General features: G+C 50.5%; 1 pseudogene; it reads left to right on the top strand.

Annotated features, from left to right (window-relative positions):
- The first annotated feature begins 3,979 nt into the window (after positions 1–3,979).
- Positions 3,980–4,137, top strand: LOC142583771 (U2 spliceosomal RNA; annotated as a pseudogene).
- The last annotated feature ends 2,069 nt before the right edge of the window (positions 4,138–6,206 follow it).

Raw genomic sequence — 6,206 nt, 5'->3', positions numbered from 1 at the left:
TCTAAAGCTTGTGCCGCAGAATTCAGACGCTGTGAAGTGCTGAAAAAGAAAAAAAGAAGAAGAAGACCAGCTGGTTCGGGAGATAATTGAGGCAGCCGAGATTGCCATACTTCGTAACCAATGTGTTAGCACGCCGTCCTTGTTACTACCAAAAAAGAACTGGCGCTTTTGCACGTACAATCATTACCTTGAGTGTCAAAAAGTGCGTGTTTCACATGATGTACAATGACGTGTCTGTGACACGTGCGGGCAAAGGTGCAATAAACGTTGTTGAAAGTCAGCGCTTGTGGTGTCGTCTTCTCGCCTCGTGTCCCGTCTACGTTTTGTGCTGTTAATTAACACCAGGATGGAAAACCAACAAGCCCTTGCTACTATATTCTAACGAATATCTGGTTCTCAAAGACGAGGTCTGTGCAAAAGTTTCTAGGAGTCGTCACAGCAGTGGGAGGAGTTTCGAGCGATGGGAAAGGGATGTTTTCGCGCATAAGCGGTCGTAAGTTCTTGTTTGTCTTTATGTCTACATTGTTCGTAAGAGAAAATTTCAGCCAATTTTGATGACGGAGGCATTATTAGCGAAGGCGGCCAGCCAATGGCAAGAAGACCGATATGAACGAAGAGTTTCGTGAAATGGTCGTGCGACTTGGTATACTGTAGCGACATTGAGGGGAGGAGAGTTACACATGGTAAGAGGGGACGATATTGACGAAACAGATGCAAGAAGGAAGAAGATGGGAGCAGGACCGCAAGAAACGCTGGTATATGTACTATAGGCTGCTGCGCGTTTCCAACTAGCCCAAATTTTCATACCTACTACGTTTGCTATCTCGCACTAACGTGTCCTCTGTTGTGTTCTCGCTTTCTTCTTAAGGAATCGTGCAAAATTCGATAACCCTCGGTGTAACACCTGTCGCGTATATCCCTGCGGAGCCAGAGACAGACGTGTACTTGTGACACCCTGGAAGAGGAACATACATAAAGCACAAGGGCCTGAGCCTCATTCGGAAGTCGCGGGTTCAGCCGGGAGTGAATTGCAGTACGCGCGTGGCCTTCATTGTTCCTCCCAAATGAATGAGGGGGGCTCTCGCCCGCGTATACACGCGAGCGCGCGGCTGGCGCGTTGTATACGCTCCGCGCGCACTGTGCTGCAGCGTGATGACCAGCGGCAGCAAGCGGCCGCGAAAGATGAAATAAATCACCGTCTTTATCCCGCGAAGTGTGCGCTTGTCTCGGCCGCGCACGCGTGTGTGTTTGTGCACTTGTGCGTGCACGGAAACTACGGTGGCGCTCGGGAGTAGCGCTCTCGCGGCGGCGTCCTGGCGAAGCCGTGGAAAGAGCGAAGTCCTCTTTCGGCCGGACTCTGTGATTACGGTGACGAGCGGACCCGGCCGATGACGCCCTCGACGCCCAAAGCGTTTTGCGCGTGAACGCCCCCTCCCGCGGGAGCTGCAGCTGTGCCTTCCCTCCCTCCATTTCCCCCCTCGCCTTGACCGGGGTGCTGTTCTTCCTGTGTACTCATCCGCCTCGTGTGTAGACAATATTACGTCTGCCTGTGGCCTCCGCGATCGCTGGCGCTGAGCGGCGTGCGCCTGCTTTACTGTACAACGTGCCGCGTAAGTTATGTGCAGTATGCTAGAAGTTGGGTTTTCTGAAGCTCTGCCGGTACCTGGGGCATTTAATGCGTGCTATACTCGCAAGTACACACACTCGGAAACACGCTGTTTGAGAAATACGGGAGAAGAGCTTTTAAAGCTATTTGTGCCCGTACGTGTTAACGAAAGGTCAACACAGTGTGCTGCTTGTGGTGCTTGAATAACTTTGGCTGGCAAGCCATCAGAACAATGCCATTTCCGATCCGGTGTCCCGACAACGCGCGGCTTCGACGTTTTCATCGAGTAATTACTTCGCGACGCGAAATCTCATTAGCATAATCTGTTTTGCGTGCAGTATAGTGCTCGGTCTTCGTATGACTTTCCTCCGACGAAACGAAGTATAGTTGCTTCCGTGTAGTTGTTCGGGCATGTTGCACATGTACTGCACGTAATCTCCGCGATCGGGTATATTTCAACGCTCATGAATCTCGCCTTCATGCAGCGTGCGGCCTATATGCAGGCGCCGATTAGCGGCACGATTAACTCCAGCGAGCGGAAAATAAGCATTCACAATTAATCGCTGCGAGCGTGACGTGTTTGTCTACGCCTGTAGCTGGCCTTGCCTCGATTTGCGTTACACTTGAATTTCTAAAGCACGCATTGTGCGCTGTGTTCTCTCCCATCTCGGGGTCGGGGCGACGGAGGATAACAGCAGGCGAGTGGCGCAGCAAAGTACCCGTCGTTCATCGTCATTATATAGCAGCGACTGCAGAGAAGGAAGGCTTCCGGTATACCCGTCAGCGCAGAGCGACGGTTATCCGCAAACTGTCTTTTAGGCATGCTTTGGCATATAGAAACATGTGTACGAGAAGCAAACGCGATCAAACAGCGGTGAGCATCGCGGTTTGATCGAACCTCACTGGAGAACCTGTAGTTGTTGCACCGCTCTTCGACTGGCCGTTCTTGCGTCTAAAAGCTTTCCTCCACGTAATCGTAACTCAGAATACAACACCGTTCGCTGTAAGCGTCTGATGTTTGTTAGGTGAGGACAAAAACGCGGTTTTGCTTGTTTGCTAAGGCTATAATATAGGTCAGCTCTAGAATCCGGGGAGTTGTGGCCTGGTGAAAGCTGAAAAAGAAAATCGGAGCATTGTTTATAGTCGCGAGCGCCGTCTCATTTTTGCGGAGTTCATTTATTCAATGAAGTATATAGGTCACGTAGAATAACCGCCAGAGTGCGCGCTTTCATCCTCTGAATGGATGCGCTCGGAATAGCTCGCGGGCCGGTTGGGAGTCGATAAAAGAGCTTTGACGCACTTTGTTTAATTATTTACACGCGTGGTGCAGTGGCGCTGGTCGCACTTTTCATGAGCGAAACTTCCCCGCGTCGCCGTGATGCCAACCGCATTCCAGCAGCAGGAAGTTACTGAACTTTAAAGCAGAACATTATTTTTAAAGCAGAACATTATTTATAAGAAACTTGTATTTACAACGCTGCAGAGGTGCTACGTAACGTGCTCGTGGTCCGCGTTGAATGTTTTCTGTTCTCGTGGTTCGACGAAGATTTGTTTGATTGAAGACACTTTCGAGTGTCCTCGTTTGTTTTGTTGGGAACATTTCCGTATGCAATCAGTCAGCTTGTTTCGGATACCCGACCAGGGATTTCTCCCAAGTTTTGTCGATGCGAAAGCGTATAGCCAGCACAGTGAGTCACCGAGGGTTGGAAGACGAGAACACGGGCGGTGTGGCACCGGATGGCGATCGTGAACAAATAAAAAAAATCAGTGCCATTCCACTCTGGGAAGGTGGATGACCAGCGAAGCTGTATATATGGGCCCAATAATGGCGACCTGTCCATTGCACATAAATGGGAGGCGAGGCGTGGCGTGGCTGGTCGTTCCTCCACGATGTTGAGCCTCGGAAGGTGATGAGGCAACGAGGGGTATACACACCCATGTATCGTTTCAAAACGTAGCACGACGCCGTTTACTAACTAATCCCCGCGCGTAGAACAGACACGCACCTCACCGCACTCCGAGGGCACACTTTGCATCACCGTAGCCAAGGCGATCGTGCGTTGCTCTACGTCCCGCAGTGCGGTAATGGTTGTGATGTCACTCGAAAACTACAAGCGGTCACACACAACACAGGCGACAGAAAATTAGTTCCCCACAAGCTCCCTCTGAAACCTGGCTGTTGCTCCAGTGAAACGTTCCAAGTTTGAGGGATCAGGGCCACATGGATGGTTCGCATTTCTTTCTGCCTCGCAGTCCTGGCGGGACTGCACTTACGCACTTACGGGACCGCCACCACGGGAGAGCGGAATGAAATGAAAGGAGATACGCAGGCGCTTGGAACGGCGACAAAGAGAGGGTAGGGTGAACGTAGACATGGCCGACGCAGGTCAAAGTGTAGTATCTGTTCTTATCAGCTTAATATCTGAGACGGGTTGTATTTGGACCTAAGATGGCAGAGTGCTTAAAGCCTGCTTCACCTCCGCCGCGGGTCGACCCGGTATTGCACTATCTTTGGTATCAGCCCACGTAGGGGGGTAAATTCTCGACCTACACGGCTCGATAAATGCACGCAATTTTTTCCAGAACCTTGCCATACACAGCTTCGCTGTAAAAGTACCTCAGGGAACAAATGAGAAACTGCGCTCATGAATTGTGGCCTAGTTCCAGCATCCTTGTGTTTCCCTGAGAAAGCAGCCGTTTTGCTAACTTCGACCAGACCCCAAGTTGACTTCGTTCGTGTTGGCGGTCTCTGCGCATGGAAATTAAGAATGTCGCTTCGGGTTTGAGCTTGTCACGCTCACCATTGTGTCTTCTTCGCGTTCTAGGTTCATCTTATTAAGACTTCCTGTCGCTCAGCGTGTATATGATGCCATGGTTGACTGCTCGAGGCGAGTGTTTGACGGGACAGCACTTTGCTAACGCTGTCTAACCCGTCGTATACCACTAAGTTAAACGTAAATGCTCTAAAGGTCCTACTGAACCAGACACTCACACAACAGGGGAATACTTGAGAAACTTCACCTGAACATTGCTCGAGGAGTGCGGGGGAGTATAACTGGAGGTGTATACTCCCTAGTGCGCGTCAAGCTATATATAGAACTATGAAAGCTGACCACTGTCGTCATTTCTCTAGCTTCGGCCTACGGTCTTTCCTTCTTTCTTTGCGCTCCTTGACATGAGCCTCTTCCGTTCAGGAGCGTTGGTCATGCGCCAGCGTTTCTCTCTCATTTCGTACGTGTGTATATAATTGCTACGCTCTTCCAGACCTGTATATGCACACATACCCGGCACGCGGAATGAGCCGCGAGCGCCTTTTGCCGCCTGGGCGATTTTTCATGTTGAACGCGTCCAGAGCACGCACGGGGAGACGCTTTAATTTGCGTGCCGGAGCAGCTTAGGAGGCGGCTCTTTCGACTGCTCGGAGATCTCGATCGGCGTTCCCAATGGTAATGGACTCCCTCCCACCAGCCGCCGCTCTATTCGCCTTTCGCTCTGTGGTTCGCCTTTTTTTTTTTTAAACGTTTCCGTTTTGTTGCTCCCACTCCATCCTCCACCGCTCTCTCTCACCCATACACACACACACACACGCTCCCCGAAAGTATCCTGGTTGTGGTACGGGTCCGTATGTTTTCTCCCTGCAGCTGGATTGTATAGTTACCGCGTAATTGTTGCTCGCTCGTCCGACCCGCGATTCGCAGAAACAGATGAGAGGACCATGGAACCGTGAGAGCAAGAGGCGAGAAACGGTTGTGTGCGTGTACTTATGCTTTCAGGCGGCGCGTAGGTAGGTACGTTTGTCTTTGTTGAAATGCCGCAGACTGTCCCTCTTGGGAGCCGATGGTACATAAACAGTTCCGTTTTTAGAATCGCATCGTGCTTATATGTTCTCCGTTGGTCGGCAGCTGCTCCAAGAGCTGAATTACCTTTGTAAGGATACCAATGAACGGGTCATTGGGTCAAACAGCTAGACCTCTACGGATAGTTCTGACCTCGCAGATGAAAACTCCCGTGGAAGTTTGTCTCGTTCCTACTGCGGTAATAACACTGTCTTTTCTTGCTGTGAACGACGAACTAGTAAGGTAAACGTTAGGTATAGCTCTACGCAGTTCGTAAGCCCGCGCTCCAGCAGCTGAGTCCGTCACCCTATTGGCTGAGTATTTCTGTGAAAACATATGGCGCTCGTTTCTATGGAAAATTGCAGTAATGACAGTAAAATAAAGATAATGAGAGGGAGAAAGGGGGGGATGAGCAAATGTTAAATGAAAGGCAGGGAGGTTAACCAGGACGGAGCGCGGTTGGCTACCCTACGCTGGGGAAAGGGAAAAGCGGAGGGAAAGATTAAAGGAAGAAGATAAAGTCCACTGGAGATATCGATCAGTCACTCAGTCCGGATCACAGACGGTGACTAAATCCGGTAGCACTCAAATATCGCAGCAGCGCTTTTGTAGCCTTTTTGTAGCTGCGATATGCGAGGTCACGGTCCCATTATCTTGTTCAAGGTGAACGCTTTTCTATCTAACGGATTTAGAGCTGTGCAGAGGCCATGTTTTTCATTTTCAAAAGATTGGCACTAGCACAGTAGATGTTCTATAGTCTCCTC

Source organism: Dermacentor variabilis, chromosome 5 (assembly GCF_050947875.1).
Source record: "Dermacentor variabilis isolate Ectoservices chromosome 5, ASM5094787v1, whole genome shotgun sequence".
Taxonomy (NCBI): Eukaryota; Metazoa; Arthropoda; class Arachnida; order Ixodida; family Ixodidae; genus Dermacentor; species Dermacentor variabilis.
This window is presented reverse-complemented; position numbering and strand designations above follow the sequence as displayed.